Below are 15,921 nucleotides of genomic sequence, written 5' to 3' on the forward strand. Positions count from 1 at the left end.
AATCAAACCAAGCATTAAACTTATGTTTCTTAAATGTACTACACTTCAGGGAAACAAAATAGTTGATGTGGGATAATTATTATGAAAACTGGTAAATATTAAGAAACAAGCATCCAATTTGCTTTTCTTTATAAACATTCCTCAAGATAACCAATTAGCTAATGGAAAGGATGAGTATCCCCATTTTGCAAACCCTTAATGAGATCATGAGTGTAGCCAGTGATCAGCAATAGCCATTAATGTTAGAAAGAAGAGAATCACATGAACATTGTGTAGCTTTTGATGGAAGTGCACACCACTACCTACGAAATATTCTAGCTAAAAACTGAACCTGAATCAAATCAAGCCTTCATACCTAACCACCCGCTTACAGAAACAAAAGGAGACAAAAGAATTTGTTAAATGTCAGCACAGGAATGTAATCAGCAAAATCCTGAACGTGGGAAATTTCTACAGACAAAAATCTGTTTCTTTTTCAAAACAAAATTTTAAAAAGGTGGAGGAGGGGTTTATGTTGATTAAAATATACTTCAGAGACATACCAAATGTAATGTGTGTCTCTTTTTAAGATTCTGATTCAAAGAAACCAACGGTAAAAAATTAAAAAATAAATGAGACAGCTGGGTAAATTTGAACACTGAATTGATAATATTAATAAACAATGATTAGCCCTGGCTGAGTAGCTCAGTTGGTTGGAGCATCTTCCTATACACCAAATGGCTGCGGGTTCGACGTCCAGTGAGGGCATATACCTAGGTTGCAGGTTCAGTCCCCGGTCTGGACACATATAAGAGGCAACCAATCAACGTTTCTCTCTCTCTCCCCCTTCCTCTCTCTCTAAAATCAATAAGCAGATTCCCAGGGTGAGGATTAAAGAAAAAAGAAACAATGATCAATGTTTTAGGCCTGATACTGGCATTTTGGTTTTGCTTTTTAAAAAGACTCCTTAACTTGTAGTGATACACACTGAAATATTTATGGTTGAAATGACATACGTGAGAGTAGTTTCAAAAGAATCAAAGACTTGGCCTATATGAGGCCCCACGGTTCTTTTCCAGCACCTCCAAAACAAATAAACAAAAAGAATCAGCTCAGTGGATTGAGTGCCAGCCTGTGAACCTAACGGTCGTCAGTTCAATTCTTGGTCAGGGCACATGCCTGGATTGCCCTGGCCAGGTCTCCAGTTGGGGGCATGCAAGAGGCAACGAGTCGATATTTCTCTCCCTCTCATTCTTCCTCCCTCCCCCCTCTAAAAATAAATAAGTAAAATCTTAAAAAAAAAAAAAAAGCATCAAAGATGCCTGGAAAAGGTATGGATGAAACTGGCAGCTATGAGTTGCTGATTGTTGAACTTACATGATGGATACATAAAGATTCATTGCATATATTTTTTACTTCTGTGTATGTTGGACATTTACAATTAAAAAAAATAAAACATAACTTGAAAACATTTTTTAAAAGATTTTATTTATTTTTAGAGAGAGAGGGAAGGAGAGAGAGAGAAACATCAATGTGTGGTTGCCTCTCACGTGCCCCCAGCTGGCGACCTGGCCCGCAACCCAGGCACATGCCCTGACTGGGAATTGAAATGGTGACCCTTTGGTTCACAGATCAGCACTCAATCCACTAAGCCACACCAGCCAGGGCCCTAATTTAAAAACATTTTGAAAAAGAGTTCTGCAGTTCAGGGTTTATCCCAAGGAATGGTTTATACAGAGAAATGTCACAGTCTCTGGAAGGCAGTGATCTTTCCACATATTTGGATACACACCATTTTGTGCGTTGATCTGAGAACAAAAAAATAGTTGCAAGGCTCAGAAAAACCAAATATACCCAATAATGTATAATTAAATCAAAATAGCTCAACAATTCTTCACTGGGCATCATGGTAAAAACATTCATTTGCACTAAGATTTACATGAGTGAAGTGGATTTAAACATTCTCTCTCCCAATAATATCTGCCTTTAATAGTGATCAGAGCTTGAAGCCAATGGATCTGAATTATTAGGCATTTAACTCATCTTTGAATTTTTCACCTCATGTGAGGTGACGTTGGCCCACCAATTAGTCTTGACCAGCTGTCCTGTATCTGAACCTCTCCCAGACACATCCAGCCCCACCTTCTTTTAGAGCACCTCTCAAATGGGCATTTCACTGTTCTACCCAATGGTCTTTTACCAGCTAGTTCTTTCGGAGTTCTAACTCAGGAACATTAGAGGCCCATTCCAGTGGATTATATTTTCTATAGACAGGCAGAGCTGGAGAAAAAAGCAGAACTACAGAGAAAGGGTCTGGATTTCCAAGGAAGATACTGTGTAAGACTTGAAGATTATTACCCATCTCACCAAATGGGATTATCATTAAACCTAATATGGGAAATAGGCTGATGAATGGACACATGCGGATATTTGCCTCTCTTTTACTACCAGTAGATCACAACCACATGAACTTACTGTAGGCCTTCATGGCTATTATTTATAGGATCCTTGTGATAAGCCAGGTTCTCAGGACTGCCCTTGGAGGTGGCTATTTTCCTCACTGTGCACAGCAGGAAATTGAGACCAAGGGTGGCTGATTGGTTTGCCCAAGGCCACACAGCTGGTTAAATAGCAGAGGCATATTTTGAGTATGTGTCTGTCTGACCTGGAAGCCCACATTCTTTCCACAACAGAATTAAGCTTCATTGTCTACCAATATGAACAAATGGGAACCTGACCTTTCATTAAATTCATTAGAAGGGAATCACTGGTTCAACTCACCCTCAACAAAAGGGGATTACACAAGGGTATGAATACCAGAAGGCAGGGATCATTGGTAGCCATCTTAAGAGGCTATCTATTACAGAGATATAAACAAAAAATTAAAAAACGGGTTGGTAATATATTTCCTAGCTCTGTCTGCTGAGAGGCTAGATTTAATATACCAGCCTAATAGACACTTAATAATGGATAAATCTCTTGCTTAAATAATGGCATTATAATCTTTTAATTTCCTGTTGGCAATCTGGAAGCATAGAAAGGTCAAGGGATTTTTTTCAAGGCCACAAAATGAGTGAAAGCTCTGATTCTTCTCTATAGTCAATAAATACTCCAACTAGCAGATAAAGTTACAGTCATTCTGGATCCTGCCAAGAAAGCTGGGCCATTAATTTGAGTAAAGAACTCTAGAATCAGATATGCAAAAAAGAAAAAAAATAACCTATTTTCCTCTAAAATCCCCAAATGGTTTGCCTGTAATCTTCTACATTAAGTTTCTAAAGTTAGCTATGCAGGACAATCACCTAAGATTCTGGGAAGGGAGCTGGGCATATGTTTTTTGTTTTTTTTTTAAACTTTATTTAATTCTTTTCCCAACGCCCCTTTTTGCTGATGTGATTTGAGACAAAGCCAGGCTCCTGAGCAGCCAGCAATGCATCACCCCCTGCTGGCCCGGTGGTTCCAATCCAGCTGGCTCACTAAGGCGGCCCCTTTTATAGCCTCCAAAGAAAGGCAAGGACATGTATGTTTTGAAACAATCTCCAAAGTAAAGTTAAGAGCCATTCATTTTTGTGGAAGAGACAGAAATCATATTAACTATCTATTGTTTCCTAACAAGTTGCTAGAAAACATAAGCTTGCCAGAACAATCATTTATTTCAATCATTTATCTCAAATCTTGTATGTATGAGGACTCCATGTACAGTTTAACTGGATATGTCTGGCTCAGGGTCTTTCACAAGGCTGCAATCAAGGCGTCAGTGGGGCTACAGTCATCTCAAGGCTCAAGTGGGAAAGGATCTTTTTTCCAAGTTCACCCGCATAGCTGTTAGCAGGATCCAGTTTCTCATAGGCTGGTGGATAGAGGGTCTTAGTTCCTTGCTGGTATTGGCCAGAAATCTCCCATAGTTTCCTGCCACGTGGGTCGCTCCCTAGGGCAGCTCACAATTATGATGGCTGGCCACTCCCAGAGCAAGTGAAGAAGAGGCCAAAAGAGAGCAAGCAAGATGGAAGCCACAATCTTTTTGTAACCTAATCCTGGAAATGACATCCATCATACTTGCAGTATTCTATTCATTAGAAGGAAATCACTGGTCCAACCCACCCTCAACAAGAGGGGATTACACAAGGGTGTGAATATCAGAAGGCAGGGATCACTGGTAGCCACCTTAAGAGACTACTTACTAAAGAGATATAAACAAAAAATTAAAAAATGGGTTGGTAATATACTCCCAGCACTGTCTGCAAAGAGGCAAGCTTTAAGGACATCCCGTAAAGGGTCAGCCTGAACCGGGCGAGGGCGGAGGTGGGGGACGGGGACGGACCCAGGGACGGAGGAAGGGCGGAGGGAGAGGGGGAGGGGGGTCTCCGGGGTCTCGTCGATTGGCCAAGATGGTGGTAGGGGGAGGTTCTTACACTCACGGCAAAGGACGCTAGAAATGTGAATGGCTAGGGGCCTCAGCTGCCAAAAGCTAGAAAGGTAATTGGATAGGAAAAAAGAATTCCCCTCCCTAGACCTATTAGAAACTTGGGCCTAAGCCGGGAGAGGGAGATGGTCTTTAGAGGATAGTCCACTATTCTCCCAGGTCCTACAGCACCTGAATAAAACCTCTTTCCTTCTGCACCAGCACCTGCCTCATGAGTTTGGCCTTCCTTGTGGCAGGAATCCAAACCTCCATTTTGTTCCCTTACAGTAAGTAGCAACTAGTACACTCAATGTCTAAACCTCACACTCCTTTCCTGGTTTATTTTTTTCTTCACTCAGTCCTTTCTGGCAGCTCTCTCCATACCTTCATTGTAACATTTAGATATACTATACGTTAAATTTGTGTTCCTAGTCCTGGTTGGTGTGGCTCAGTGGATTGAGTACTGGCCTATAAACCAGATGATCGCGGATTTGATTCCCAGTAGCGCACATGCCTGGGTTGCGGGCCAGATCCCCGGTTGCGGGTGTGTGAGAGGTAACCGATCAATTCTTTTCTCCCTCTTTCCCCATCCCTTCCCTTCTCTCTAAAAAATAAAAAAGTAAAAAATAAATCTAAATTTGTATTTCTAGCTCCCTGTTAGCCTGTAGGCTCACTGAAGGTGTGGTTCAGGCCTTCAAAAAAAATCTTTGTACTGTTACAATGGGCCCCCAAAAGCCTTTGTTGAGTAAATGAATTAATACTTTTGTTGAAGGAGGAAAGTTCGCCAGGAAGAGACTTGGGAGCCAAGAGCAGAACATCAGAGCTGGGGTGCCTGCCCAATGACCTCTGGGATCAATTACAATGAGAAGGCGAGACAGCCAATCAGGAACACCCTCTTGAAGGGCCATACAGAAATACTAACATGTTTCTCACCCTACATACGAATCTTTTATCAGGCCTTCATACATTGCCATGCTGAATATGTGTTAGCTATATTTCAGGAAAGAATTATTTGAAATCCAGTGTTCTAAAATAAACTATTAAAAAGCACGTGTCCCAATGAACCAGAGTAAAAGATGCTGGAACTGAAGAGAGTAAAGTAAAATCCTCATTCATCAGGCATTTTGTAGGATCCCAGCACCACCGTAAACACAAACACACCCCTGATATGAGGTCCGCAGAGGATCTGCGACAGGAACACCAGTCTCTACGTGGGATGAAAGGGATCAACATATGTTAGGTAACAAGGGCTTAAAACTCACAGCTTCTTTAAAGGTAATAAATACACTTTAGCCTACGTGTCGACACTTAGAGCCTTAAGTGTACGAACAAAGCACTTCCCCCAGCGGAACAGTGAGGTCACAAAGCAAAGTCCAAGACAAAGTCCATGCACCACGCTGAGACCCGCGCGTGCGCACACTGGCTATAAAACCGGGTAGCCGGCGCGAGGGGCGGTCCTCTAGCCTTCCGGTGTGGGATCTGGGGCCGCCTCCGTCCAGAGGAGGCTTTTGATTGGGCATCCTAGCCGTGGCTAGGGGATTGGGTGATTGGCAGCAACGCCTCGCGACCGCCAAGCTGGAAGCCGGGGTAGCTGTGGAAGACGTCTCGCGGCCTCGGGGCCTCGCGGCTAAGGTAACTGGGGCTGGGTACTCGGGCGGGGCCGTGGGGGGGGCGTCGAGTAGGCGCCCCTTGGCCTGACGGTAGTGGGAAGCCCTGGTAACAGTCAGGGCAGTAGCTGAAGGAACCAGGTTCGTACGTGCGGCGGGGCTGGCGGGCTTCGTGGGCTGGTTGGGTGGCAGCGCCGCGGCTGAATGGAGGCGGAGAGGTTCTCGGGCAGCCAGGGTAGCGGAGGAGGGCCCTGTCGGGGTCGGAGCTTTGGTGAAACCGAGGGAAATAAGCAGCATTGCCCTGAAAGCTGGGACTTACCCAGCTACACATTTATCCGGTATCTGCTCTCTCGCCCGCCTTCGAAGCCCGCCGTTCGCGCTCCGGCCGTCAGGCGGCGGTTCAGCTTTTTCCCGAGACTGGGAGAGCGGGACTCGGAGGCTGCACCTCCCGGCCGGCCCTCGGGGGTTCCGGGAAGAGGAGCACACTGCTAGTCCGCCGGTAGGCTTGCAGCCTCACCTGGCTTGTGTGGCTGTTTGGCTTTTTGCTTCCGAGAACTTTCCAAAGTATCTTTCTGACCAGGACCAGGATTTGCATTAAGCCCCCCCAAATGATCAACCTTTGGACAGGTGAAAACACATTTTATTATGGAAATCTTAAGAGTGCAGAGATGGTGAGACGATAGTAAAAAGAACGCAGTACCCGTCCCACAGTTTCATCAGTTACCGATTCTTGGCGGGGCTTGCTCCTCCGAGTTGATTTGAAAGGAAGTCTTAGACGTATCATTTCATCTCTTCTACATACTTCTGCGGCTTTGCCGTGATCAGTCGTCATGCTGCTTTTTCAATCGTTTGCTTTCTAGAGGGGTTGTGTAAAATAAGGCACACGTTACGGTTTATACATCGCTAAGTTTATGCTGCAAGAATGTGGGCAGTTCTCCCACCAGGCAGTTTACCCATCCTCAGCTAAGGTTTTCAAAATCACTGAAAACAAAGGTACTCAGTAATCTAGTCTTGGCAGTAGCGTTATACTGGTTTTGAGCAGTAATAATAGTACAGATAATTTCTATTTATGTAACTTAATATGTTTGAAGCACTCTGAAATTGTTTCCACCTGTTTAATTTTTTACAACAGCTGTGTGATACCCCATTTTACAGATAAGGGAAAAAGAGGCATAGAGGAGTTAAGCTATTTGCCTAAGGTCACACTGATACAAAGGTGGGGAGCACACCTGGCATTTAGGATGCTAACCCTAGTCACTGCAAAATCCTTGTTCTTTTAACCATAATTGAATGTCCTAAGAATTGTGGAGTAAAATGTAAATGTGGAAAGTTATTTCTATTGAGCTATAAAATCCACAATGGGGGAAAAAAATCCCTGCAAATTTACATGGGTGCAGTAGCCATATGGGTATTTTTGTTTCTTTGAAACTGTAAACAGTTAATACAATTGAATTTAAACTTATGAGCAATGTATATAAAGATAGTTCAATAAGTACAAGTGTTAATTTTTTTTATAGTATATACCAGTTAAAAGGGTAAAAATATATACATCAATGAGTAGTATATATCTTCTTTGGCACTTAGCATGTATCAGCTATTTATCCTGAATACATTCATCTGTATCTCTCATCTTTCCAATCTTCTCCTAAGACAAGAGTCTTTATCCAAACAGTGTTAGAGGACTAAGGAACTAGAGACAGCTGGGCTTAGTCAGAGGAACAGTAGGGAAAACCTCTTGAATTGGAGTTTAGGATTCCTACTGTTGGGGTGTAATTCAGATGTCTAAAAGGAAAGGAACTTGAACAAAGAAGTGATCTGGTCACAGCCATCTCCCCTGAGACATGACAAGATTAGTGAGCTGACCTGATGAATATAAAGGAAATAGATTTGGGTAACTGGTGAATTTATGGACGTAAGGAAAGGAATGGACACACTCCGAACCTGAAAGCATGTGCCCTTACTAGGAACTGAACCCGAGACCCCTCAGTCCACAGGACCACGCTCCCACTAATTGAGCCCCACTGGCCAGGGCTGTAGCCTCTTCCAGTTTTGTCAGGGTAACCTTTGTGGAGCATTCCTTTTTGAATAGAGCCCGTTCCCTTGATGTTTACAATATCGTCTTTCTTGTAGATTCATAGGTATGCGGCCAAAGAATCAACGCCATGTCTTCTAAAAGGCCTGGAGAACATGTAGAGGGTGCCTCTCCTCTTGCTCTTTGTGTTAGTCTTTTTGGCGAATTACGGGAAGATGGCTGTGCCAGCCAAAAATAAGCCTATTCTGGACCTTTGTAATGAATGTGCCTGTACGCACGCACACATACAGCGCCCCCCCCCCCCCCGCCACAAAAAATGAGATAATATGGCCTGGCCTGGTAGTTCTTTTGGTAAGAGCATCGCCCCGCTACACTGGGGTCACGGGTTTGATCCCTGGTCACAGCACATACAAGAATCAACCAATGGCCCTGGCTGGTGAGGCTCAGTGGATTGAGTGCTGGCCTTCGAACTGAAATGTCCGTTTGATTCCCAGTCAGGGCACATGCCTGGGTTGCAGGCCAGGTTCCCAGTTGGATGCGAGAGGCAACCTATCAATGTATCTCATGCATGTTGATGTTTCTCTCCCACTTTTCCTCCCACTGTTCCCCTCTCTAAAAATAAATAAATACAATCTTTAAAAAAGAGAACAAAATCAATTATATCAAAAAGAAGGAATCAACCAATGAATGCATAAATGACTGGAATTACATATCTCTCTCTCCCCCCATAAAATAAATTAAAACAATTTTTTTTAAATGAGGTCATAAAAAGTATTTTATAATCTGGATTGTGTATTGACTTTTTTTTTTTAGACCTCAAGCAATTATCTTCTAAAGTCTGATTAGTCTTTAATATGCATCCCTCATCTTTCCAGTGTTATACTACTACTAAGACAGAAGCTTCATCCAACAGTGTTAAAGGATTAAGAATCAGCTGGGTTTATTCAGAGGACAAAAGAGAAGCTCTATTAAATGCGAGTTCAGAATTTCTACTAGGGGAGTGACTCAGAAATCTAGAAGTAAGGTTAGACTCATTGTTATGCATGAAGTACCAATATGTATTTAAACAATTGTCTTTTGAAAGTATTGTTTCTTTTCCAATTTTTAAATCATTACTCATAATACTTAAGAGGACAGCTTTTTCTATTTCAGATTTTTGTGTGCCAGATTTTTCTCTTTTTGTTTTTTATATATTTCAGATTCTGTAGGACAGATTTCTAGACATGAAATTGCTTTAGTGTATACCGGGTCTGGCAGAAGTAATGCCATTAGGTGTGGTTGGTAGGGTATGTGAGTGTCTCGCACAAGATGGACCACTTCACAAAATGTCAAATGGTGTGCTTGAGTGTGATACTGATATGTTACAGAATTACAGCCTTATGATTTTGTAATAAAAGATTTGGTATAGATTACCAGCTCATAAAAAGGGGGCATTATTGTGCCAGACCCTGTATATTGCTAGGTTGCCTACCAGAAAGGGTGTACTTTGACTATGCCTTTACCAATGTTGGATTGTCTCCATTTTCTTCTTTGTCAGTTTGATGGGGAAAAACAGATAAGTTTTAATTAACATTTCTTTGGTTAGTAATGAGATCATTAAACATTTTTTCATATTTATTACCCATTTGTGTTTCACTTACTACATGCCTACTCATGTCCTTTCCCTCTTTGTCATTGGGTTTCTAATCTTCTTTATAGTCATTAGGGATAATAATCATTTGTTATATGCAAATGGAAAACGGGTTTCTCTGTCACTTATCCTCTTTTGAAGGCTGCACAATGGTTAATAAAATGAAAAATATCAGCCAGGAGAGCACTCAGGGCTGCAGTCTTAGGGACCAGCACTTGCCATTTCTGAAACAGTTCCTTCATTTATGATAAGGAAGTTGTTGCCAGCCAGTCAATCTGCAAGTCATTATTACCAAATAAATAATACCATATGAATTAATACTTTTTAACACACTAACTTAAAGAACTGAACGTGACTAGTATGAGTTGGTCGTGCATTAATTAACCTGTAAAAAGACACCTTGAATTGGAAGTTAAATCAAGTTAAATTTCCATTACTGGAAAAAAATTGTAACTATTCTTTAATATGTATATATATTAATATATAAAATATTATAACTAAGTATTTTTCCTTTAAGAAATTTGATTAATGACTTTTTGAAATAGAATTCTTGTATACTCATTCTTGTATATGTCATATCAATATATGACATATAACATGTACTTGCAGTAGAGTAGTCTAGTATCCTAGAAAGATGATTTTAGGTGGAACAGGAACTAACTTTGTATTTATTTTAATCAAGGTATCTCTTTTTATCCCAACTGTTTGGGCTCAGATAGGGAATGCAACCTATAGTTAAGTTTTTAAAAGTGCATTGAGAAAAATATCCTAAAATAGCAAACTTTGATTATGTAGATATAATTGCTTGGGATGAGGATAAATTAATTTAATTTTTTTTTTTTTTTAAATTTTGCTGAAAAACCTGGCCAGCTAACTCAGTTGGTTAGAGCATCATCCCAATATCCCAAGGTTGCAGGTTCAGTCCCTGGTCAGGGCATATGGAAGAAACAACCAATGAATGCATAAATAAGTAGAACAACAAAGCAATTTCTCTCTCCCCTTTCCTTCTTTCTGTCTCTAAAATTCAGTAAGTAAAAGAGTTAGTTGATTTAAACTAAATTATTAAAAGCATTATGATATGACAAAAATCATAAACCATAAAAAAAATCAACTCTTAATGTCAGAAATTGGGAAATACTGTTTCCCCAAAGTTTATATATTGGTAATTTTATTATTTTCCAAAGTTTGAATAATTTTTATACCTCTACTTTTTAGATTTCATTTACTTAGTTTAAAAATGTTATTGGTCTTTGAAAATTGCATAAGTAGCCCTAACCAGGGTGGCTCAGTTGGTTGGGCATCATCCCACAGAGCAAAAAGATCACCAGTTCAGTTCCTGGTTAGGGTGCATGCCTGGGCTGTGGGTTTGGTCCCTGGTCTGGGCTCCTACGAGAGGCAACTGATACCAATGTTTCTCTTCCTCTCTATCTCCCTCCCTTTGTCTCTCTCTAAAAATAAATAAAATTAAAAATTGCGTAAGTGGTATTTTGTTAAATAACATATACACAATACAGAAAATGTTCTTCAGTTTAGTTTCATATCAAAAACATGTTAACTTGAATGAAGTTTCATCAGATTTTAATTAACTTCTGTTCTTAGATTTATCTAAACAGATTTTTGTTGAGAGATGTAGTATAGGTCATGAGATTTATTCATTTGTGCCCTGAAAAAACTACACAATATATGTCAGATTCTGTTCTTAATTGTTGCCAGTAAATTTTACTCATAGGTTGATTACTGTATCATTGTTTTGTATCTCCAAAAGTATGGTTAAGTGTTCTGACTTAAGAGTCTCAGCTAGACTGATGTGAAGTGTAGCAGTGGCCATTAGACTTGAATTTCAAGTTTAATTTCCAGAAAGTAATGTAGGGTGTTGATACGAGGTTGATAAAAAGTAAGGACGTGTTTTAAAAAAATCAAGTAACATCCATCTACTGTCCCCATATTCTAAAAGAAAAGGCATTTTACACCAAAAAATAAGAACATGTTCTCAAAATAAACTACAGTAACTTTAAACTGAATAAGGCTTTTTTTTTACTTCATGGTCCTTTTTTTTTTTTCCATTGTTTGACACCAGAATGTAGGCTGTCATTTGGGATGCCCTAATGTGGTGTTATCTAATCTCTCACTATTCTGAGAACAGGAAACTATTCTAATAATTTAGCCAACTGAATAACTAAGAATGTTCTAGTAGTCGTCATGGGCTCCCCTATAAATGGCACTCCTCTCTCACTATGAAGATAATTAAATGGCCATTTCCTCAAATAGTTCCCAAATACCTACTGAAAATAAACCCCAAAGTAATGTTGTAGTTTTTAAAGTTTTTGGTACTTTTAATGACAACTGTTATTACTGATAAGAGGGTTATTGTGAAATTATACTGATTTAAATTACAACTACCTCAAAAACATGCATTGCGTTGGTTGTAAGTAGTATTGCAGTAGTTCCCCCTTATCCTTAGGGGTTACATTCCAAGATTCCCTTGTGGGTGCCAGAAACCACAGATAGTACTGAACCCTATATGTCTTTTTTTCCCCTCAACATGCATACCTGTGATAAAGTGCAATTTATAAATTAAGCACAATAAGAGGTTAACAACAAAACTAATAATAAACTAGAACAATTATACTGTTATAATAGAAGTTATATGAAGGTAGTCTCTCTCAAAATATTTTACTGCATCATAGTTGCCCTTTTTCTTGTGATGTGAAATGAGGCAGTACCTGCATAATGAGATAAAATGAGATGAATGACATCGGCATTGCGACGTAGCATTAGGCTACTATAAGGGTTACTTGAACAAGCACTGTGATAACATGGTAGTTGGGTGGGGCGGTGTATACAGCATGAGATACAATAAACAAAGGGATGATTTTCGACTCTAATGGGATGGAATGAATCAGTGCAATGTTTTGTCACACTACTTGGAAGAAGGATGCATAATTTAAAACTAATGAATTGTTTATTTCTGGAACTTTGCATTTAATATTTTTGGACCATAATTGACTGTGGGTAACAAATTGTGGAAAGCAAAACCACAGTTAAGGGAGGGCTGCTGTATTTTATATTCTTTGGTTTGATTACTGTAAACTTTAATTGTTCTACACTAGTACATATTTTCAAGGTATTTGTGGAGTGAAAAGAAAATCTGTTTTCAGAGTTTATCTATTTCTCACTTAGTGTTGGTTTTCTTTTCTGCCCTGCCAACCACTCCTCCCCACAAAAAGTAAGTCACTATTTCTTATAGTATATGCTAGAGTAGACTAAACTATAAGCCTAGACCCTTGTAAAATTTCTAGACATTAAATTATATATATAGTTCTACAAAAATCTAGGAAACAAAATGCAGCCTAGTTCTTACCCATCTTTTTTTAAACCTTTTTTTTATTTTGAAGTAAAACATACAAACTATAAAAGAAAAATGCATAAACAAATGTACAGCACAGTAACATCACAAAGAAAACATCTTTGTAATGAAACCAAAGTTAAATAGTTGTGTGCCCTGGCCAGGCACCTCAGTTGGTTAAAGCATTGGCCCTGTAGGCCAATATGGCGGATTTGAGCCCTGGCCAGGGCACATAGAAGAAACACCCAATGAATGCATAAGTAAGTGGAACAACAAATCAATGTTTCTCTCTCCCTTCACTCTCTCTAAAATCAAATTTTAAAAATCATAAAAAAGAAATAGTTGTTTGACCCAGAAAATTCGTGCTTTTTCCAACTATTACACCAATCCAAATGTAATCACCATTGTAACTTCTTTTTAAAAATTATAATTTTTAATATTTTTCAATTATAGTTTACATTCAGTATTACTTATTTTAGTTTCAGGTGTACAGCATAGTGCTGGTTAGACAGTCTTTTACAAAAGTGTTCCCCTGATATTTCTAGTAACCACCTGGTACCATACATATAGTTGTTATAATATTATTGATTATATTTCCTGTGCTATACTTTATATCCCCATGACTAATTTGTAATTACCAATCTTTATGTCTCAATCCCTTTTCCTTTTGCATCCAGTCCCCCAAGCCCTCATCCCCCTGACAACCATCAGTCTGTTCTCTATGAGTTTGTTTCTGTATGTTCGTTTATATTGTTCTTTAGATTTCACATATAATTGAAATCATACGGTATTCATCTTTCTCTGTCCGATTTATTTCAGTTAGCATAATACCCAGTAGGTCTATCAATGGTAAGATTTCATTCTTTTTTTATGACTGAGTAATATTCCATTGTTTATATGTACCACACTTTTTTAATCAATTGTCTGTTGATGGACACCTGGGTAGCTTCCATAGCTTGGCTGTTGTAAATAGTGTTGCAGTGAACATTGGAATGCATATATTCTTTTGAGTTAGTGTTTCATGTTTCTTTGGATATCCTGTATTTTGCTGTGTGTAATGTGATCTGTTTTGCCCAGATTTTTGAGGGGAAAAATAAGGATGTATATTATACGTGGGTGGTACTAATTCCATATGTATATAAATGTTTTTAATTTTTTTATTTATGCTTATGCATTAAAAGTATAACTGTAGAAAACAATAACAGTATCTGTATGCAAAATAATACCCTGGAATACAATAATTGGTTTTGTTTCTAAATATAAATAAAAAATTGAATTAAAATGAAAGATTTTTTTTCCTTTAAAGTTTGGGCCAAAAACATGGATGTGCTTTATACAGGGCAAAATATGGTATTTCCAGAAGTGGAATCACTGGATCACAGACAGACCCATTATTAATTTTTTGAGGTAACTGCATACTGCTCTCCACAGTGGCTGCACCAGTCTGCATTCCCACGAACAGTGCACATGGGTTCCTTTTTGTCCACGCCCTTGCCAACACTTGTTTGTTGATTTATTGATAGCCATTCTGATAGTTTTGATTATATCTCATTTTGCTTTTAATTTGCATTTCTCTGATGATTAGTGAGGTTGAGCATCTTTTCATGTCTATTGGCCAGCTGTACATCCTCTTTGGAAAAGCATCTCTTCAGGTCCTTTGACAATTTTTTAATATTGTTAATTGTTGTTGAGCTGAATGAATGAGTTATATATAAATTTTTATATTAACCCCTTATCAGGTAAACGTATTACTGGCAAATATGTTCTCCCATTCACTGGGTTGTCTTTTCTTTTTTTTAATGGTTTTCTTTGCTGTGCAAAATCATTTTAATCTGTTGTTGGCCCATTTGTTTATTTTTTTTCTTTTGTTCCCCTTGCATGATGAGATGGCTAAGAAAAAGTAGTACTAAGAAATGTCCAAGTTTTACTGCCTATGTTTTCTCTAGGATTTTTATGGTTTTGAGTCTAATATGTAAGTCTTTAATCCATTTTGAGTTTATTTATGTATATGGTGTAAAAAGATGGTCTAGTTTCAGATCTTTGCATACATCTGTCCAATTTTCCTCACACCATTTATTGAATAGACCATATTTACCCCATTGAATATTCTTGCCTCCGTCAAATATTAATAGACCATATAGGTCTGGATTTATTTCTGGGCTCTCTATTCTGTTCCATTCATCTATATGTCTGTTTTTATGCCAGTACCATGCTGTTTTGATTACTATGCCCTTATAGTATAGTTTGATATCAGATACTGTGATACTTCAACTTTGCTGTGGCTATTTGGGGTCTTTTGTGGTTCCCTATAAATTTAGGGGTTATTTGTTCTAGTTTTGTGAGATACCCCAATTGTATTTGATAGGAATTGCATTGACTCTATAGATTGCTTTGGGTAGTATGGACATATTAATAATGTTAATTCTTCCAATCCATGAGCATGGTATATGCTTATATTGATTTGTATGTTTAATTTCTTTCCTCAGAGTCTTATAATTTTATGAGCACAGGTCTTATATCTTCTTGGTTAAATTTATTCCTGGGTTGTTTTGGTTTTAAAGATTTTTATTTATTTAATTATAGAGAGGCAGAAGGGAGGGAGAAAGAGAGGGAAAGAAACATCAATGTGTGGTTGCTTCTCCTGCACCCCCTCCTGCAGACCTGGCCTGCAACCCAGTCATATACCTTGACTGGGAATTGAACCAGTGACTCTTTGGTTCCCAGGCTGGCACTCAGTCCACTGAGCCACACCAGCCAGGGTATTCCTGAGTATTTTTTAATGCAGCTGTAAATGGAAGTTTTCTTAGTTTCCCTTTCTGATAGCTCATTATTGATGTATACAAATGCAACTGATTTCGGGATATTTATTTTGTATCCTGCTTCTTAATTGAATTCATTTTTCAGTTCTAGCAGTCATTTGGTGGA

At 38.9% G+C, this 15,921-nt stretch overlaps 1 protein-coding gene across 1 annotated transcript in view; it reads left to right on the plus strand.

Annotated features, from left to right (window-relative positions):
* Window positions 1–5,924: 5,924 nt before the first annotated feature.
* MTFR1 (mitochondrial fission regulator 1) overlaps window positions 5,925–15,921 on the plus strand; it is a 55,072-nt gene continuing 45,075 nt past the window's right edge. Inside the window, exon 1 of the mRNA XM_054590202.1 lies at window positions 5,925–6,013. The gene's annotated coding sequence lies outside the window, so the exon portion shown is untranslated. The remainder of the gene's footprint in view (window positions 6,014–15,921) is intronic.

The sequence above is a fragment of the Pteronotus mesoamericanus genome, unplaced genomic scaffold (assembly GCF_021234165.1).
Source record: "Pteronotus mesoamericanus isolate MK-2021 breed Mesoamerican mustached bat unplaced genomic scaffold, CSHL_Meso_final scaffold_174, whole genome shotgun sequence".
Classification (NCBI taxonomy): Eukaryota; Metazoa; Chordata; class Mammalia; order Chiroptera; family Mormoopidae; genus Pteronotus; species Pteronotus mesoamericanus.